Here is a 23,159-nt window from a genome sequence, read left to right on the forward strand (position 1 = left end):
GTTGATGAATGAATATTTGGACTTGGGTTTATTCAAATAAAAAAAGAAAGAAAAAAAAAAGAAAGAAGAAAGAAGAAAGTTGCTTGCTTTCTCTAATTCTAGATTCAGATCTTCATGAGATTGCTTTACACTTATTCTCCACTTTTGGTTGGTGACAAATTTTGTACACATAAGGTGTGGGTTCTTCATAGGAGTGTAAGCAAGTTGAGCCAACTTGTGAGCTACTTGGGCTTAGCTCGTTAAATATTTGAGCTCAACTTGAAGATTATCAAGTCAAGTTGAACATGACTCAAGTCAAGTAGTTAGTCAAGCCAAGGTTGAGCTTTATAATACCTAGCTTGAGTAGCTCATGAGTGTAATTGGGATTTTAATAAAGTATTATTTTTATTAGAAATAAATATTATTTTTATATTACTTAATTTATAATATAAATAAATAAATAAATTTATAATAAAGTTTCATTATATATTTTTATTTATAATATTTCATAATATTGATTTTTTATAATTTTTAATAGAACTTATTTATAATTAGATCAAGTCAAGTCGAGCTCTTCAAGTAGCTTTCGAGAATCGACTCAAGTCAAATTTGACTATGAAACTCATAACACAATCAAGCTTGAATCAAGTTTCAAGCCACCTAAAACTCAACTCGATTCGGTTTGATTACAACCCTAGTCCCACGTGGCTCATGTGTGCAAAACACTAGCGTGTTCACTCGTGATAGGTTGCCAAGCTTGTTGTGCATGATTTTGTCTCTAGTCCATCCGGTTCCCTTTCATTTAAATTGTGACAAATGTCTCACCTCATACATAAAGATACTCATACTAGTATTTTCGCTAATAGAAACCATAATTATACATTTAATGGGACACTTGTCATGTACCAAATGCATCTGCAATAAATTAGTGGAGGAAGTATGAAATTTCTCAATCTGTATAAGGGTTCGTTTGATTTGCAAGAATAGGAGTTTACAATTAGAAAAAGAATGGTCCATATCAATTCTAGCCATTTAGTTGGGTATAATAGTATTTTGATTCCCATTTTTGGTGGAATGGCATTTCCCCATTTGAAGGGATGACCATTGTAGCCCAAGGTTTAAAATATGGACATGATAGTGTTTTTTAATTTTCCACCATCTTGTTATTGTATTGCCCCGTATTGGTAGTATTAGTAGCGTATCTATGGATAGCTATGAATTCTTGAAGGGCAACAAAAAAAAAAATATAGGGGTAAAAAGGGTTTCTAACCCTCAAAAGAAGCACTTTTTCACCCCCAAAGCCTCTAAAACAACAAATTCCATTTCCAAATTGTGAGACATACAAAAAGAAACACACAAGAAAGGTGTCATCCATCAAGTTTTATGAAGTTCTTTTAAGATTAGGAAAATATTGCAAAAATAGACATATTTTCTTATAATATAATGTTTCTTGTGTTTTTTTTTTTTTTTTTGTTTTGCTTGAATGCTTGAGAATAGTTAAATCTATGTTGATCTACATTTCTTGTACTAAAATCATAGATGTTTTGGTTTATAAATGGATTTATGGATTTTTTTGAAGAAATTTGGGGAAATATAAAATAATAAAAATTTTATATTTTATATTTTCTCAAAATATTGAGTATGTTGTAGATCTATGGATGATCTATCATATCCACATAACAATTGAAATTTCTTCTTCAATATTTTTTTTCTATTTTTATAATTTTTAAAAAATATTGCAAACTATTAATAAAGATAAGTATGTTATATATCTTTGGATGATCAATCATATCAATAGAAAAATTAAAATTTATTCATCATTTTTCGTTTTCTGTAATTATTAGAATTAAAATATAAATAATAACTATTTATATTTTTTTTTGTGATTTGCCGATAAAGATTGAGTATGTTGTAGATCTATGTATGATTTATCATATCCATATAACAATTGGAATTTCTTCTTTAATATTTATTTTTTACTTTTTTGTAATGTTTGGAATTAGTAATAAAAAATAATTATTTATATTTTCTTGTGATCTGGCGATAAGGATTGAATTTGTTGTATATATATGGGTGATCTATCATGTCCATTATCCATAGAGAAATTAAAATTTATTTTTTTATTTTTGGAATTAGAAAATAGATAGTATTATTTTAATAAGAAAAAATATTAAGTATATATTCACTTAGAAGTTGTGCCAATGTATGCTTTATGGTTAGATAGGATAATTGAACATAGGGTTTTTTTTTTAATTAAATTAGAAAATTAGATAAAATTACAAAAAAAAAAAGAAATTGATATTATTCAATATGATATGATGTTACAGTTTTATGATTTCTTTTTTAATTAAGAAGCAGAAATCGATATATCCACAAACCCATACAATTTTATGTCAAAATTTTAAAATTTAAATTATATTTATTTTTTAAGATAAAAATAAATAGAAAATAACCATTTAATTTGAATACCAAAAGAGTTATTACTTTAGTTCTTGTGAATGATTTCTATTTTATGGAGTTAGATAATTAAATTCTTTCATTGTAGCCTCTTAGAAGCAAGAAATATGAATTCAAATGTGAATTTTCCAGTGTGAACATGATAATTACATACTTTGATAAATTTGAACGTATTTACATATGTTGATTATGGTATTTTTCTTCATAAAACTATTGGAATATGTTATTTTTATGTATGTAATTATGTATATGGTATTACCTTTTTGAGGCCTTATAAGTGACCATCTTCATAAAATAATGGTACTCCATGTCACCATCTTCATTCGTGTTGGCTCTTGCCATCACATTACCTTTGATTTTTTCTTTCTTTGGAACTTTGATATGGGTTTTTCTTTTGCTAGTCATATTGTACGTTTAAACAGAGAGAGAGAGAGAGAGGATTAACTTAGAACTCAGCTCATATAGTGTGATTCACGGTATAGATTGTGCGGTCTTTGGGTTTGTAATAAAAAGGGTGTCTTATATATATTTTATATTTCTGCTGATTTTGGGCAGGGATGAATCAGTCAACAAGTGTGTTTTTGTACTGGGTTGGTTGATTAATCAAATTTTAAACGGGTTAGATGTGGTGCCAGTACAGAGATGATCTGACCCATTCAACCTATCTTCTTCACCGGACTTTAAGTTGGGTTTGCTTGAAACAACGAACATAGCAGCTGTTAAGGGGGCACGGGTCTGCTATCCACTAGTTGTTCCCATGTCCTTACTCCACAAGATATTAAAGTAATGCATTGGGAATATCTTCCTTTTCATTCATGAAGAGATGTTCTTAATATACGGCGATGGTGTTATGTGGGTAAGTATGTGGGAACAATTTATTGATAGTAGATTAGGAGTGCTGTTAGGGGCCACTGACCCATTATCAGCCTTTTAAAATATTGTATTGATGCCAGAGATTTCCTATGAGTTGATTTTCAATAAGAAACCCGCAAAAAATACCACATTTGAAGAAAATGTACACGAGAGAAATGGGATAAAACTTTGATCTCCTTAACCTCAGTTTGGAAGGAGTATAAATATAAATATGCAGAACCTTGTATTTTGTATTATTTTGTATGTATTTGTACTATACATATTTGTATTTGAGGCTCAGTTTGGAAGGAGTATAAATATAAATATGTAGAGTGCAAAGTCTTATATTTTGTATGTATTTGTACCGTACATATTTGTATTACTACTTTCAAATGAACCTTAACAACATTTTTAGAATTTATAAGATTATGCAACTTCATTCCAGAAAACTGATTTTTTAATATATATATATTGGAATTTTTTAGGGCTGCAACTTCATTTCAGAGACTAATGATGTTAATTCCATTTCTGAGATTTTGACTTGATCAAACTTATCATTCTCTCTAATTTTAGAATAAAAACAGGGTCTATAGAAACACTAAGACTGTGTAAAGGTAGGGAAACCTTTACAAACCTTGTATAGATTTTCCTACCTTTCCCTTCCTTTTTTTCTACCTTTTGCTTCAAACCAAACATAGCCTAAAGTTAGCCCCAGTGATAGTTGGAACGAAGACATTTGTGAAGATTCATTGGAATCGAAAACATCTTCAAACAGAATACACTTGTAGAGGGTCATGCGATAGTTTAAGCATCTGTTTGGAACCATTGCTGTTGCTCCATAAAATGGTGCCACATCAGTGCCATGTAGGAAAAAAACGTTGCTGTAGAAAACAGCCATATGTTTGGAACCGTTTTTTCATAGAAAATGGTGCTCCAAGCCATGCCTTGGAAATCAAGAAGGCATGGCTTGGAGCAATGCCAAATTTGGTGTTTCCTGGAGCTGCAGCTCGTTGCTGCCAACATGGCAGTGATGTGGCAGTAGATAATGGGTAGAAGTGCAGAAAACGTTTTCCGGTACCAAATAGAAAAAATTATTGTTGCTCCACGAAATGTCCTACCTGATAGCAACGATTCCAAACAAAAAAAAGGCAAAAAATGGTGCTCCAAACCACACATCAGTAGAACTAAAGCATTTATGTCAAACATATACTAAATTGATGACATGGATGAATTGTTTATGATAAAAAATTAATTAAAAATAGAAAAGAGAAAAATTAGGAAGGGGTTTGGAGCAATTTGAGGCATAGGGAGAGGGCTGGAAAGGAAAAAAAAAGGAGAATGCAAGGAAGGAGAAATAGAACAAGGGGAAGATGGGTGAGATATACAACATTATTTTATATCGCAGGTATAGATACAATCTGAAAATATAATCTTACACCTAAATTCCACAAAGTATCCCAAAGCTAGCAAGAGGACTAGTAGCTCCCACAGCCCATTCAACAACCACTCAGCTCACAACACTCAGTCTCAATGCCCAGCCGAAGCTTTTTGTTTTATACTTTTTTTAATGGATATATAAGAAGTCGAACTTAGGCAAAGTATTGGGCTACTGAGCTTTATGATAACTATTATACCGAGGAGGGAGGCTTAATACTCAAGTCCATTTACTGAACAGGCCAGGGCCAAAGTTAACATGATCCAACCCAAGTCGTTATCAATAAACCATTCAAATATGAATTGAGGAAATGTGTGTGCTACCTACATTTGGTTTGACGTATTTTTTCATGCAGGTTGTTGGCTGTTTAGAGTCCAGCAACCTGTGTTTTCATCTTTTTTTTGTTTGGCTAGGAGAAGATCTAACTGTCAAAAGGTTGTATTCTAAAAAAGATAGGAGAAATTTGATTTGAGTTTGTTTTAGAAAGTTAGAAATGGAATTTCTTGCCTTTTTTATCTTATCTTTACATAGAAAGATGCACCTTCAACCAAACCGTCTGTGGGCTGCCAAGGTCTTTTGTAACCACATATCATTCATACCATATCTACTAGCTATCCACAGGACACTATAGCCATACATCTGGAATCCCTCTACGAACTATAAAATACAAGTGCATGCGGAAGATATTCCTGATATAAAGCTATATATAGTGTCTTGTGGGTAGGTTGTGTAACATTCTCTTGGCAAGAAGATCTGAGTGCCCCATAAGCATACTTTCAAGATGATGATAAAGGAGGTTAGGTTATGTTTGGTTTGCAGGAAAAGGAAGGGAAAAGCAGAAAAACCTATACAAAGTTTGAAAAATGACACTATATTATGTATTGAATTGGGTTGTCTTGCAATTCATTATCCACGGAAAGAGGTGTGGATGGAAATGTTTTGGAAATATTTGACGGTGTAGTGAGTTCCCAACTGTGCCATACGGCCCATACCATCATGGGCCAAAACTGAATAAGTGTATATAGATGGATGCAAAATAGTTTTCAGTATAGAACAAGCCTACCATTCTTTCTGGTTTTTTGATCTTCGGTATGGAAATTAGATGGAAATGTTGACATGCACCTCTAATGCATTGGCTTTGATGATCTTGAGTTCCCTTATTGAACAAATACGTTTGCTATTCTTAATTTTATTTTTGATTCATTACTTTCTGATGTGATTCCGTAGGCATTGTTATACATATTTGTATGTTTTCCATTTGGGTCTTTTTGGGATTTTCGATTTATGATCACTACTCAGTATTCTTTTGATACCCATTTCAGCATATTAGTTTAAAGTGATTAAAACATGGAAATGCGTTGTGAATACACTATATTTTTTATTATAGTCTAAGGGGTCAAAACGGGATTAATTTGTATTCTTTAGTTTTTATTAGTTATCATTAGATAAATTTGTTGTCTTTTACTAATTTTATAATTAACATTTTTATGATTTTTATATTATGATTAATTTATGTTATTGTTTACTGTTTATCTTATTTATAAAACATGATAATTTTTATGCTTGACCAATAGTGTAAATCATCTCAAATGTGTATGTGAAATACATAGAATCAAATTAAAAGATGTAGATTCATTGAACTACATACACCATACCTTGCAGTTGTGTGGTTCAATCCACATAGTTTGTTCACATTACAGAATAACTCCGAATAACTCCCCGGCCTATTGTGTGGTCTGGTGTCAAATAATTTTCATGCCATAAACGTACTTTGTAGATAGGACTATACCACCCAATTTATCGTTCAATGACATCTAAATCTCATAAAGCAATCCACATCATAGTCGATGCAATTATTTATGTGAAGTTTTGCAATAAATTTCCAAAGTACATTATAGAAAATTTTGTTTGACAAAATTGTGGTTCTTGTAATATGATTTCAACCACTTGACAATGAGGCCTAAGGATAGGCCCCGAATACGCAATCCACATCATCATCGAATTTTTTGTTTGGTAGAACATCCATGTTGAAGATGAAGAAGATATTTTGATCATCCCCCACCCCGAATACGCACGTATCACACATACACACACGCACACAACCCCGCAGACTAAACAATTACACAAGGTTAGGGGAAGGATCTGTGCTGTACGATCTGAAATGATCCAAAGGATTCTGTCATAGTTTTCTACGTTATAAATTAGTTTTATTAATTCAGCGCTAAACAAATTCGGGCTGATCAGCTACAGTCTACAGATTAGGATCGCATATGAGCCTAGGAAATAAATTAATTAAAGTTATATTTCAGATAAAAGCAAACTCAACTTTTCGTTCACCGGAAGACGACAATCACAATTCACAGAGAAGATTTAGAATTTGTGGTGCTGGAGTCAAAGCCCAAGCCCAAAACATAGTTGTACTGTAATAATCGGCAAGGTAGAGTGAGTGAACCAATAATCATCACATCAGGTTACTAATAGGTAACATAGTGATAGTTGCCAGAAGGTGCGTTTATCTTTCCTACCTTCTTTGAGCTAAGAATGATTCAAAGTCCACCCAAATTCTGGTACGTAAAGTCAAATCTCATTTAATTCTCGAGCAAAAGAATAACTCAAATCGTGCCTCTAAATAAAAGAAACCGACAATGTGATCAATGAGAATACGACCATTTCAACTTCGGACCATTTTATTGTTTAAATCTCCCAGTTATTAGAAGTTAGAACCCCCATTCCCAAACAATATCGATCAGATCATCTTCTACTCCAAGTAGTTATTCTTCCTTTTCAACTTCGGACCTTTTCATCCCCAACTCCGGCGAAATGTTGTCATCAGATGATCTGGGTGCCGATAATAAGGTTTTCACGTATGGAGCGCAAAGAAATCGCCGCGGGTATGAACGGCTGAATAACGAGTCATCCATGAATGAGTCTGAGTCCGAAATGAAGATTGTGAAGTCACCTGTTAAGATGCTTCGTTCCTCGAGGAAGAAACATATGCAGGAGGGGACAACTGTAGTAACTCCACCACAGGCACAGGCACAGGCACAGGCACAGGCACAGGCACAGCACAACAGAAAGCTTGGCAAGAGTCACCCACTTCTCAATCTTCTTGATCCCCAGCGAAGCAAGAAGGCCATGAAAAAGCCAGAATTCTTGAGGTATCTGGAGTATGTGAAGGAGACTGGGATTTGGGACCCTGATTCAAATAGGCCCGTTATATATTTCAAATGAAAAAAATAAAGACCTTTTTTTTTGTTTTTTTTTTTCTATGATTTTCATTTCAAGTCTTATCCATGTATGATTGTCATAGAATTCAATGGGTACTCTATGGTTTCATTATTTTTCTTTGTTACGTGTTGTGTTTGGTTGTATGTCAAATGAAAGGAAAAATCAATTATTTCCTTAGAAACTGGTATTTTCAGGTGTTTTGCTTAAATTAGAAAACTAAAACCTGAATGGTTGAGGAGAGTGTTGCAAGTTGTGAATCAAGAGGACTAACATTTCTGTGGACAATAATTTTCAGAAAAATTAGAAGAAACATTATTATTATTATTATTATTATTATTAGGATAAATTACAAAGACCCCGTACTATGGGGTCTGTGACAAAGACCCCCTGTATTTTGTTTCCGCTGCTGCTGTTCTCCACCTCCGAAATATTTTTCCCTCACTTTGTTCTTCCCAGTTTTGTCCTTCACATGTTTCCAGGATCGAATCACTTCGTCCCGGGCGGAATTGTCGAGTCTCTGGCAAAACTTAACCTTCCCTGAATTGCTAGCTTCATCATGTCATTTTGTTTCAATCAACAACATTAATTTGGGAGTTTTAAACAATTCACTCTAAAATTAATCCTTAATTGTTATTAAATTGAAAAAACGAAGCAATAATTGTTGTTGAGACAGAGCAGCTGTGCGTTGAAGACCTCAGGATCCGGAAAAGCAAAGTGGACTGGAGTAGTGACGTGGAAGACCACTTCGCATCCGGAGACAGCGGCATCGAAGCTCCCTTCATCAGTTAGATCTGCTGGAAAGAGTTTTAATTCTCCCAAACTTTGGAGCTCCAGGAGGTGCGAGACCTTCTTCAGGTCAAATAGAAAATCAGAAAGCTCCTTGCCTTTCCCTTTCCATAAGCCATTATCGCAGTGGTGTTTCATGCCCTGTTCGCACCTGTCACACGCTCTGATTCTAATAGCTTACTCCAGGAAGTGTAGGGGAAAAACTTGAAAGAATAAATCTCAGCGAAGAACAATATTAGTGTTACTGTGTTAGTTGGCTTGTTGACAGAATCGTAGTTCATCACGTGTCGCACCTTTTTCGGTTCGGAGGAAGAGAGAGTGTGTGTCTCGTCAAATATGATGGAAGTCATTTTCATGGAAGCAGTACAGGGGGTTCTTTGTCGCAGATACCATAATATAAGGGGGTCTTTGTAATTTACCCTTATTATTGTTATTTTTCTGTAATTAATACTCACCTTTAGGATAATATTTGTTTTTTACATTCATATTCTTTCTGAAAATAGCAATTTTAATTTCAAGGGTATAGATTCAACCGGTGTCAAAAAGAATTCATTAATGGCTGCTTGGACCGTGTGTCTGGCAAAATTAGTTAATATTTTGTCCTCATCGTCTTCTTTCTTCTTTTTAGCTTGTAGTTTTTCTGTGCTAAAATTAGTTAATATTTTATTCAACTTTTTTATTTTGTGTAAGATATATAAAGCTGTTCAGATACAAGTAACAAACCACTAGCTATAAAAAAATTAAAAATCAAGGGATAAATAGACTGCACTCCACCTCAGAAAAATTGGACTTTGGATATGTTGAATTACAAAAGGCTGCTAAATTGTTAGCTAGCAGCCGCTTCTTCTATTATTTTATTTTAGTCATATTTACGTTTTCATTTATTTGTTGTTGTTAATTAAGAAGTTTAGTGGAAGAGACGAAAGCAGATATAGACCATGTCCACTAGATTTGGTTTTGAATTTTGGGGTGCAATAATTCAATCACTCCGGATCTGCTACACACAAATTGCCAATTGCTCCCACATTCCTAAACATTTCACATGAATGGCAAGGGAAATATTCTAAATGCACAGATGTTATGTGTTTATGCCTCGTAGATACAGCTTGTGAGTAGCAGATTGGAGCCCTAAATAAATTGCAGTTGTATGCAAATGCATGCGTTCCAGCGCTCATAAAAGCGAAATAACCGAGTTTGTTGGTTCAAGGACAAAAAATTGGGACCATTTAATTCATTGACAGAGGGTGTGTATGTTGGGAAGAAACTAAGTTTATCCACAAACTATTTTTCTCCCAAAAATAAAAACTTGTAGATATTCAACTATCACAATTCCAAACAAGATATCAACAAAAACAATCATAAGCCAAGCAAAGAGAGACACACACGATATTTAACGTGGAAAACCCCTCCAATGTGAAGGGTAAAAACCACGGGGCCAAGGAGACCCAACCAAAAATCTCCACTAATAACTTGAGGTAACAATTACAGCAACTCAAACACCACAATATGCTCACAAACTTAGAGCAAATACAGATTCTCAAACATACAAACGAGAATACCAAAAGCGGTGAAAATAACAGTCAGAAAAACTCACAAACGCGGCTACTGTTCAGGCCACAACATGGAGATCTTCACTACTCCAAATCAGATCTCCACCGTTCCGATCGTAGGTCTTTGAGTTTCGAATAATCCCACCAAATTTCAGCCAAATCGAACCACAAATGAGCCTTGATCAGAATAATTGATGAAGACTACTGCAAAATGATTTCTTTTCCCGAACAACTACGAGTTGTTTCTGTTCGACCTCAAATAACCGGCGATTCAGAGCTCCGATCAAAGATCCGACCGTTCAGAATGAAGAAAAATGAGTTTTCCACTTACTGTCCAAATTTCTGCTCGATCGGACGGTGGATCGGAAAGTTCCGGTCGTTTGATGAATTCTACGCACTAAGAAATCTGTACAGTATTTCGATTTCTCTCTTTTCTTCTCTCTCTTCAACACGCCGCGCGCAAAAGAAAATCTAACCCTAGTTTTTGTTTTTGTTTTTGTTTTTTTTTTTTTTTTGAAAAAAAAAACAGTTGGCTGAAGGAGAGCGGGCTATAATATGGGTCAATATCCCATAATGGGCTGGGCCCAACAATTCTCCCCCTCCAGCCCATGAGAGAAGGGAGACACTTCAAAAAAGGCAACTATGCAAATTTAAGGCCGGCTGCTCCGGCACACAGTTCAAGCTTCTCTCGAGGCACCACTTTTGTCATCATGTCAGCAGCATTTTTGTTAGTGTGAATCTTTTCAAGTTCAATCAACTTGGAGTTCAAAACATCTCAAATCCAATGATATCTTACATCAATCAATATGCTTCGATCTATTATGAAATGTTAGATTCTTACCAAGATGAATAGCACTCTGACTATCACAATATAAGACATACCTCTTTTGAGTGAAACCAAGTTCATGCACAAACTTTTTCATCCACAGCAACTCCTTACATACTTCAGTAATAGCGATGAACTCAGCCTCAGTCGTAGACAATGCAACACACTTCTGCAACCTAGACTGCCGGGCCACAGCTCCCCCTGCAAAGGTAATTAAATAACCAGAAGTAGACTTTCTAGAATCAACATCCCTAGCCATGTCTGAATCTGTAAAACTACAAAGAATAGGTTTCCCAATTCCAAAACAGAGTTTTAAACTAGAAGTACCCTGGAGATATCTCAATATCCACTTCACACCAGTCCAATGTTCTCTACCTGGATTGGATAGAAAACGACTAACAACACCAACTGCATGAGCTATATCAGGCCTTGTGCAAACCATTGCATACATTAAACTTCTTACTGCAGATGCATAAGGAATACGTTGCATTTCTCATTTTTCTTTATCACTAGAAGGAGCTTGTCTAGTACTAAGCTTAAAGTGTAAAGCAAGAGGTGTACTTACCACTTTAGCCTTATCCATATGAAACCGCTGAAGTATTTTCTCAATATAGGGATAACCACAACTTCTTGGCCTCTCTGTCACGAGTAATCTACATGCCAAGTATATATCTTGCTGGTCCCAAGTCTTTCATTGCAAAAGACTTACTAAGCTCATTTTTCAACTTGTCAATTCTAGAACAGTTATGACCAACAATCAACATGTCATCGACATAGAGCAATAAAATGATGAAGTCATTATCAGAAAACTTCTGCACAAAAACACAATGGTCTGAGGTTGTCTTCTTGAATCCCTGCTAGATCATAACAAACTCAAACTTCTTGTACCATTGTCTCGGGGCTTGTTTCAACCCATATAGACTTTTTTTTTAATCTGCAGACATAGTCTTCTTTACTCTTCACCACGAAACCTTCTGGTTGCTCCATGTAAATTTCCTCCTCCAAATCACCGTGAAGGAAAGCTGTTTTTACATCCATCTGCTCAACATCTAAATCAAGACTGGCTGCCAAACCAAGAACAACTCGGATAGAAGACATTTTGACAACAGGTGAGAAAATCTCCTCAAAGTCAATTCCCTTTTTCTGACGATAGCCTTTGACAACTAATCTAGCTTTGTATCGTGGGTTAGAAGTATTCTCCTCAGTCTTTAACCTGTAAACCCATCGATTTTGCAAAGCTTTTTTGTCCTTAGGCAACTTGACCAGCTCAAAAGTATGGTTGTCAACCAAAGATTCCATCTCATCATTCGTAGCGGCAACCCATTCTTTTTTGTGCTCAGACTCCATAGCCTCTTTGTAGCAATCAGGTTCTCCCCCATCAGTGAGAAGCACATATTCATTAGACGAATAGCGAGTAGAGGGAATATGCTGTCTAGAAGACCTTCTAAGTGGGGCAACAGGTTCACTAATAGCACCACTGGTAGAAGCATCAATATCATCAGCAACATCATCATCATTATCTTCAACCAAATCATCATGAATATGATTCTCGCCATCATCATGATTACCAAACTCAGCTACACTAGGCGTATGTGTCTCAGGAACTGGATTAAGATCAACCAATCCATCAGTACTTGAAGACTCTGATTTCTCCACCTTATCAATATCCTCAATGGTCTGATCCTCCATAAAAATGACATCACGACTTCTTACAAGTTTCTTTTCAATTGGATCGTACAATCTATATCCAAATTCATCGTGACCATAGCCAATGAAGATACATTGTCTTGTCTTGACATCTAACTTGGACCTTTCATCTTTTGGCACATGCACAAATGCTTTACAGCCAAAGACACGTAAGTGGTCATAGGATACACCACAATATGCTCACAAACTTAGAGCAAATACAGATTCTCAAACATACAAACGAGAATACCAAAAGCGGTGAAAATAACAGTCAGAAAAACTCACAAACGCGGATACTGTTCAGGCCACAACATAGAGACCTTCACTACTCCAAATCAGATCTCCACCGTTCCGATCGTAGTTCTGTGAGTTTCGAACAATCCCACCAAATTTCAGCCAAATCGAACCACAAATGACCTTTGATCAGAATAATTGATGAAGACTGCCGCGAAATGTTTTCTTTTCCCGAACAACAACGAGTTGCTTCTGTTCGACCTCAAATAACCGGCGATTCAGAGCTCCGATCAAAGATCCGACCGTTCAGAATGAAGAAAAAATGAGTTATCCACTTACTGTCCAAATTTCTGCTCGATTGGACGGTGGATCGAAAAGTTCCGGCCGTTTGATGAACTCTGCGCACTGAGAAATCTGCACAGTATTTCGATTTCTCTCTTTTCCTCTCTCTCTTCAACACGCCGCACGCAAAAGAAAATCTAACCCTAGTTTTTGTTTTTGTTTTTTTTTTTTTGAAAAAAAAAACAGTTGGCTAAAGGAGAGTGGGCTATAATATGGGTCAATATCCCATAATGGTCTGGGCCCAACAGTGTAGCTCTTAAAGATTGCCTTTTATAACGTGCAAAAACAAATTTGCATACTCTCATTCCTCAATCCTGGGATGTCCAAGCAATAAGACTCTTACCCTTCTCCATCCGAAAAGGAGTGCTGCTCCTTGGGTTGAATATTGAGTTCAACGGACCAGAGTTCGATCCATCTTAGCAAGCCCATAAGGATAGAGTCTCTCCTGGGCCAAAATACGGGACCGAACTTGAATTTGGACTAAGCTTTGCTTGACCTTGGACTGGCCTGACCTATATTCACAGAGAAGGTGTCAACTAGTTCAGATGGTAATGTCTGTGGCTGGTTGTAGCGGAAGGTTTGGGGTTTAATCCCACCTTCATCGGGGTTGGGGTGGGGGTTATGGGTTTTGGGATGACTTACCCCTGTTAGGTAGCTTTACATATATACTAGCAAGGACTCATGTGATGCACAAAACAATCTGAAATATTTAATAATTTTATTTTTTATTTAATATTGATTTATAAACGATAATTATTATTAATTGTATATGAATAAATATTTTTTAATAAATTTAGTTTTATTAATAATTATCTTAGCGGGGACCCATGCGATGCACATGATTTATTAAGGAAAAGATAAATAATAAAAATTGTCATTTATTAAAATACCCTTATAGTTTTATGGATTTACTAAATATTACCCTATAGTTAGCATTTTACTAAAACACCACTTATAATTTGCAATGGATTTAATCAATCTTCCATTAGATGATAGTGGAAAATGATAGTATTGACCCTAATGTTCATTTAAATAAATTTAATCAAAAGAAAATAGAAATAAAAAAACACCATTTTGCCCTTAATAAGACACGATCAACCACTCTATTGGCTATATTTGGCCAATTTTGTTTTTTTGTTTGTATAAAAAAATGTCAAAGGTATTTTTTGGAATAAAAAATCATGGGCCTAATGACAAAACAAACACTCCTTAATGAAATGTTGATTAAGTAAATAAATTGTAAAATATATGAGATATTTTAGTAAAATGAAAACTAAGAAGGTAGACTTAAGTAAATATATAAAACTATAAGGTGTGTTATAATAAATGACCCTAATATAAACACATAAGAGTATACAATTGTTTTATATTTTCAACTTTTTAAATAATTAATAGCTATTCATATTTTATATACTACTTTTAATAAATTTTTTATAATACAAAAGTAACAACAATTAATTTCATTTAAGGTTTATTCATCAAACTTATGAAACCAACCAACCTAATCAACTTGAACCGAGTTGGTCAATTTTCTAGTATTTTATGTTGGCTTTGGTTCAAAAATTCCCAATTTGACCAAGTTGGATCAGTTTCACTTTGGCCATTGTAAACCGACAAAAATCGAATGACCTAACCATGGATATATATTAATATTTTATATTTTAAATGTAATTTTTAATATGAAAAAGTTAAAAATTTCCCATATTTCTTAGTCTAAAATGTTTCATTTCATAAATCTAATTTTTAAATTTATTTTTTAATAATTGATGTGAGTGAGGTGGTTAGGCTATGTACGGGAGTCTCCTTGAAGGACAAAAGAAAGCCAAGTGCAGGAGGTAGGCCAAAAGCTAGGACAAACAAGGTGATAGAATGATTATCTCATTATGAATTGGACCCCTATTTATAGGGAGAGATCCCAAGGTCCCAAAAGGAAGGAGCCAAAAGTGTTTGGTTCCCATTAGGAAAGTGAATCTTGGATTTGGTGTCAGTTGTTAGGGAACATTGTTAAGGTTTTGGCACGTGTCTTATGAAATATCTCAATGATGGACTTTCCTTTCATCTGAGGATTCTCATAATACACGTGCGCTATTTCCTTTCATGACCCTTTTAAAAGGACGTGACATGGGTGACGTTACTATTTATCTTGTGCACCCTCATTAGGCTCACGGGGTGTCCCATCACACGCGTTTTTTAATGATGCACGGGTTTCTATTATTTGTTTTTGATCTGCGTTGATTCTGCGCTCATCGCGATTATGTGATGACTTTAAAATCACCGCAAGTCTGCACTGGTTCGGAGCCCATTGCAGTTCTGTGATGGATTTAAACTCATCACAAGTCCGCGTGGGTCCAAAGTTCATCACAACTTATTTCGGATATGAGTTCATCACAGATGTGTGATGAGTTCTGGACTCATTATAGGCATTCGCATAGTATTAGTTTGACATCTCCTCTGTTTTGATGGTTTAAGTGACCACCATGTACCTACAATTGCACTGTAATTTTTAAAATTAAATTAAATTTTTAAGTTTAAATCTTTTGAACTGATTGGCCTTTTGTGAAAACTGACCCAAACCGATACAACTTGAGTGGGTCGATTTTTACAAAAGGTCAGTTGACTTTAACTGACCAACTCCTCAACATGACCATGTCAATTTGTTGGCCAAATAGCCTATGACTGGTCCGAACCAACTCATGAACACTCATGATTTTAACTAAATTAATAGTTTTATCTCTGATAAATAGCAATAGTTTAATCTCCAAAAATTATTAACTTGATAATGAAAAAAAATACAATAATTACAAAAGTACAATAAGTACTAAAAATATATTAACTTAGATAATAAATAGTATAATCTAAAATAATAGTTTAATCTCTAATAAATATTAATTAATCAATAAGTTATAACAAAAATACAATAAGTACTATAAATTAAATTTAAAAAATTTAATAATAGTAGTTTAATCTCCAATAACTATTAAAAGTTTTATGTTAAGTAACAAAACAAAATAAATGTATACATAATCATTGAAAATACATTTATCACAAAAAACAATAAATAATTACTAAAATACAATAAATATTACTTTTAGTATATATAACTATATAATAAATATAGATTAAGAGTTTAAAATTATTATTAATAAATATTAATGTTTTTGAAAGTTTTTTTCTTGAATTATTACTTGATATAAGTGAAATTAGTTATTTACAATATTATGTAAAAATATTTAATTATTTTTAATTTCAATATTATGTTATAATTATTTTTCTACTTTGAAGAAAATTTTTAAATTTATTACACAATTCTGTTATTTTAACTATTTAAAATCTAGTTATGATAAATATTTAAATAGTTAATAAATATTTGAATTATTTTTTGTTTTTTAATAAATATTTTAATGTTATTCTATAATTTTGTTAGAATATTTAAATAATTCTTATATTTTTTAATCCAAACCTTATTTAGATAGATATAGATAAAAAGTAGGGGAGATGATAAATAGGAATTAGAGATAATCTTGGAGATAAATATAAATTAGAGATAATTTAGAAGATAAATAGGAATTAGTGATAATTTTGGAGAAAGTAGGGGAGATGATTGTTTAGGAGAAATTTTAGGAGAAGAGATTATCTAGGTTTTGGGAAAGTGCATTTCACTCGTTGTTTATTCTAATCAAGATAAGGAATGATTACTCTTTTATATTTTTAAAACAAAAGAGAAAAAAAATATAAAAAATGGAGAAAATAGATAAATAGCTTCTCTCAAAGGAGAGCTATGCTGACATGGACGGGCCAGTTTTAATGTATATATATATATATATATATATATATATATATATATATATATATATATATATATATATATATAAGAGGACCTGTGTCCATAAGAAATGAATTTCTCGATCATATTACAAAATGTACTTATATACATGAATACATACTTATAGATTGGTGATATAAGTGATACTGGGTATATGATAGTTTTAAAATATAAGACATAAGGGGTGTTCCACAAAATAGTTGGTTTTGTTTTTGAAAAAAAAAACCTGCCACATCGTTTACTGTAGTTGTTTTTGTTTTCAAAAATAAAATCAATCATGTTGTCGAACACCCCCTTAAATTAATGTTTGTGATTTTGGAAAATCTTATTCCTATATATATATAGTGCAAAAGACAGAAATAGCCATATTGGGTATATTTTTACCATCATAAATCAATGTTGTTCATATTTTCATTTAGATCTTGTTCGTTTTTTGGGAAGCTATTTACTTGGATAAATAGCCTACTAGACAAATGTTTTTTAGGAAATATTTACCTAAATAAGTACACTTGCTAGTGGTTTTTGTTTTTCAAGTAAAATTAAACAATGATTATTAATTACGAATGGGCCCTGCAATATTCTTGGATTCTTAAAAGAGGAATTTGCTTAAATAAGACGGGGTGACTCGGGATTTCCTACTCACTTTTCCTATCCACTCTTTACCTGCCATGAATTGGAGCCACACATCTGACCACACTTTACCAGCATTCTAGCTTACAACTTCGGATTATATCTGAAATAGAACATAGGTGACCGAGTATTTATCACTAGACAACATACCATCAAGTTAACGTAGTATCATGATCTTCATGATACGCCTTAATTTTCAATGAAGTATTTCCTTTACCAAAAAAAGTTGTAGTATGAGTTTTAAGTCTTGGCTCTCAAGCTATATATATTGATTTTTTTCATTATTTCCAATGATTTATAGGGTATTTTAATATTTTTTTTGGGAGGGGGATAAGTTGTAGATTAGTACCCTGTATTTTGGGGGTAGTTTCACTTTAATACCTGAACTTTAAAATGTGCTATTGCAATACTTGAACTCCCGAAAACTGTCATTTCAATTTCCCGTTAATATATGTTAAAATTACCAAACTATCCTTTACTCCAATGATTTCCACCATTATTCTTCGAAATTTCAACCATGATTTTCACCATCACAATAGAAGCTGGGATGTAGACCACTAGACCAGATTCCCCAACCATAATACAACGAATGCGCCATTGTTTTCCCTCTCCTGTATGTTATGTATGCACTAACAGTTTCTTCTTCTTTTTTATCTACAAATGCATGTACACAAATATACAATGGCATTCACCTTAAAGCACTCAGTAACTTCAGGAGTCTAGCTAGAAGTCTCTGTAATTGTCAAGACTGGATTGGGTGAAGCATCAATTGTAGAAATAAGACAAAGCGTAGAACGAATTTGCAAATTGTAGTCCTGCTCAAGTAGTAGGGCCTCCATTAACGACTTCATAAGCATGAAGCAATGGCCTAAAAGATTGGAAAAAGCCTATAAGAACACAAAGCAGTATTGCCTTCGTTAACAAACGATATTATCTCTCATCACTGAAACTGTTATTTGTTAATGGCCATATAAGAAGAAGAAGGAAAAAAGAAAGAAAGGAAGATCATTGCCATATTCTAGTTCAGTCTTAAGGAAGAAGATAATGAACATTCTCTTTGTTTGAAAGGTAATTTTGATATTTTTAATTGTTTTAAGTCATGCGTGTCATCACATGATGTAGATAACTGATGGACTATTAACAATAGGAACTAAACTGATAGTTTTCAGGAATTCAAATACTACAATGGCAATTGACACGATTTGAAGTTTAAATACTAGAATGAAATTACCCCCAAAGTACTGGGTACTAATCTGCAATTTACCCTATTTTGATAGATAAAAGTATTTTAATAATTGGTAACTAATATAAACTATTAAAATGTGCATTTCTTACATGTTTGCACTTTATTGAGAATCATTTGAGCTCTTGATTTATAATGCATTTCCCTTGCATACTCATAGTTTTCTAATCAACCCAAAATATCTTTATGTTTAGGGTAAAATACAAAACCTCCCCTATAGTTTCAAACAATCATAAAAACCTCCCTTATAGTTTCACTTTAACAAAAACCTCTCTTTTAATAATCCAATAAAATACGTTAAACCAATGCATAATTTTTTTTCAAATACTCATTTTACCCTTTTGTAAAGTAGGTGCTAAAATAACTAACGACAGAGGGCCATATATAAATAGGCACAAGTTCCATCATGTTGATTTGGTGGATCCACCCAACTAGGGTGGGTCAACACAAATTTCTCTTTCTTCTTACAATGGCCATTGGTCTCTGCAATACTCCTCCTTGTACTGCTGCTAAAGGATTCCCCCCATGCAAAAGGAATTTCTTGAGATGACGCTGCTGTTACTACAGAAGACTTTCTGGTTGAAAGCCGCTCTTATTTCTCCATTGGCATCTCTCTACAACTCTGGCCAAGACTCAGAAAGCCTGTGCTCAACTACATTTTGCCTTGCAATATTTCTGCCATTTTAATTTTATTATACAGGTCTCTCTTTTTTCTTTTTACTTTTTTCTTTCTTTTTCTTATTTCTGATGTCACAGGTCTTCCCAATGGTTTTAGATCAAGCAAGAGGAAATAAAGAAAAAAAATGAAGAACGATACCTTGATAATCGAATGGAATAAATGATTCTTGCTGGCGAAATTGGAGTTTTTTTTTGCACTTCTTCTTGGGATAACAATTAAGGGAAAAAAACGGATCACGAGAGAGAATTTGGATTGAATTAAGACAAAGATAATGGAAGAGAACCAAGGACATCTTTATTTTACTAAAAGGTGCTAAAGAATTAAGGAAATCGTTATTTTACTACATAAGTGCTGATAGCTAGGAGTGAAAATGAAAATGGAATAGAGATCTAACAGTGCAATCAATGAATGAGAGCATAAGTTATTTGGCAGATAAATCTACATGAGGAAAAAGAAAGGGTATGAAGAATGAATAATAGATTAAGTAGCTCTACCAGTTTTACTTTCAATTCAGATAAAACCTCATCAGTCCTCTTCGTGAGGTCCCCTTTACAAAGATGAGCTCTTCATAGCTTCCGCGGGAGTTGACGGCCAACAGACTACATGGGTGCTCTTGCTGGTCGAGCCTTCCAAGGCTCTCGTGTGAGCTGGCGACCTAAAGTTAGTAGTGCTGCCCTTGAAGGTCAAGCTCCTAGTAGCTTCTTATAAGAGTGGGTGACCAACATTACGAGGCTGATGCAACGCAATCATAGCTCTAAGGCACCCACCCGGTGGCCTGGCATGACCTGGCGCGGCTTGACGCGCCCTGGCAACCTGCGTGCAGCTTGGCGCGGCCTGGTAGCCTGGCACATGCGCCGACCTTGCGGCCTGACCCAGTCGCCTCCATGGCATGGACACTTAAGACCTAGTCGCCTCTTTGGCATGGGAGAGCTAGTCCCAGTCGCCTCCTTGGCATGGGCACTTAAGATCCAGTCGCCTCTTCGACATGGGTGAGCTAGTCCCAGTCGCCTCCTTGACATGGGCACTAAGACCTAGTTGCCTCCTTGGCATGGGCAATTAAGATCTAGTCGCCTCTTCGACATGGGTGAGCTAGTCCCCGTCGCCTCCTTGGCATGGACACTTAAGACCCAGTCGCCTCTTCAGCATGGGTGAGCCAGTCCCAACCGCCTCCTCGGCATGGGCACTTAAGATCCAGTCGCCTCTTCGGCATGGGTGAGCTAGTCCCAGTCTCCTCCTTGGCATGGGCACTTAAGACCCAATTGCCTCTTTGGCATGGGCGAGCAAGTCCCAGTCGCCTCCTTGGCATGGACACTTAAGACCTAGTCACCTCTTCGGCATGGGCGAGCAAGTCCCAGTTGCCTCCTTGGCACGGACACTTAAGACCTAGTCGCCTCTTCGACATGGGTGAGCTAGTCCCCGTCGCCTCCTTGGCATGGGCACTTAAGACCCAGTCGCCTCTTCAACATGGGTGAGCTAGTCCTAACCGCCTCCTCGGCATGGGCACTTAAGATCCAGTCGCCTCTTCGGCATGGGTGAGCTAGTCCTAGTCGCCTCCTTGGCATGGGCATTTAAGATCCAGTCGCCTTTTTGGCATGGGTGAGCTAGTCCCAGTCGCCTCCTTGGCGTGGGCACTTAAGACCCAGTTGCCTCTTCGGCATGGGTGAGCAAGTCCTAGTCGCCTCCTTGGCATGGACACTTAAGACCTAGTCACCTCTTCGGCATGGGCGAGCAAGTCCCAGTTGCCTCCTTGGCATGGACACTTAAGACCCGGTCGCCTCTTCGGCATGGGCGAACTAGTCTCAGTCGCCTCCTTGGCTTGGACACTTAAGACACAATCACCTCTTCAGCATGGACAAAATCAACAAGAGTGGACTATAAGTCGCTCCCAGAGACTAAGGGATAAAGTACCGAACTAGTAGAGACCTCGGCACCACATAAGACCCAATCGCCTCTTCGGCATGGGCAAAATCCAGGAGTGGACCGCGAGTCGCTCCTAGAGCCTAAGGAATTGAATCAACGCTTACGAGCTAATTGAATTTTGGGCCAAGGAGAAATCTACTCCCTTCGCCGAGTTACTTTCAGTTCGGGAGTGGAGGGCAAATGATGAGGGCAGATTTGGCCCTCCAATCACATTATGACACTTGGCACCTCCTGTCAACTATGCAGCTCACCATCATGCAGCCTGGCACCTTATAGACAACTCGACACTTCACAGGTAGATCGCTAATAGGCATCTCGCCATCATGTAGCCTGGCACCTTACAAACAACTCGACACTTCACAAGCAACTCGCCATCATGCAGCCTGATACCTTACAGATAGTTCGAAACTTCACAGGCATCTCGCCAATTGGTAGCTCGCCATCATGCAACCTGACACCTTATAGACAGCTCAACACTTCATAGGCAGCTCGCCATCATACAGCCTGGCACCTTACAGACAGCTTGGCACTTCATAGGCAGCTCGCCATCATGTAGCCTAGCACCTTACAAACAGCTCAGCACTTCACAGGCAGCTCGCCACTAAGCAGCTCGTCATCATGCAGCCTGGCACCTTACAGACAGCTCGACACTTCACAAGCAGCTTGCCACCAAGCAGCTCGGCACTTCACAGGCAGCTTGCCACCATGTAGCTTGGCACCTTACAGGCAGCTCGGTTCCTAGTCAGACTGACCACCGCATGACAACCTCGAGGAGCTCACCATCGTACCCCACATTTTACGGGATTATGACTTGTAATGGCTATATTAGTTCACCCACTCCCCGATTTAGGCGGAAATGAGCAACCTTACCAATTGGTGGCTTTATTCCATCATAGCGGGAACCCAAGAACTTCTCCACCAAACCCACGACGACTCTAGTATATAAAGGCCTCACCCCCCAGGGGTGAGGGAGAAGGATGAAAAGGTAATCTCTGCCCTCTAGCTCTCCCACTCTCTAATATAATCTTCAACTCACAACTAAGTGTTGACTTAGCCATCGGAGTGACCTCGTCGGGTAAACACCCTTGGGTTCTCTGATTCAGTTCTTGCAGATCAACCAGGTCCACCGTCTACAAAGATGAGCAGATCATCTCCTACAGGGAGTAGCTGGGTTGCGCTACACCAAGGATCTCCACTTTAGCCTGAGTCATCGACCACTTGGGAGCAGACCAAATGACGAGGTACTTAGCACAAAAAAATGATACGTGACCAGAAACTGGAACATCAACATCAACACCAATTAGAGAATGATAGAGATTGAGGGAGAAGGATATTTTGATCGAGAAGGAGAGTAAGGGAGAATAATGAGAAAGATTGAGGGAGAATAATAGAGAAATGGATGTTTTGATTTGGCCACAAACCAAAGTAGAGAGAGTGGGAGAGATAGAGGGAGCGAGAGATCAAGAGATGATTGTGAGAGTGAGAGAGA

Source organism: Nelumbo lutea, chromosome 1 (genome assembly GCF_056320005.1).
Source record: "Nelumbo lutea isolate HS-2025 chromosome 1, American lotus-T2T, whole genome shotgun sequence".
NCBI classification, from domain to species: Eukaryota; Viridiplantae; Streptophyta; class Magnoliopsida; order Proteales; family Nelumbonaceae; genus Nelumbo; species Nelumbo lutea.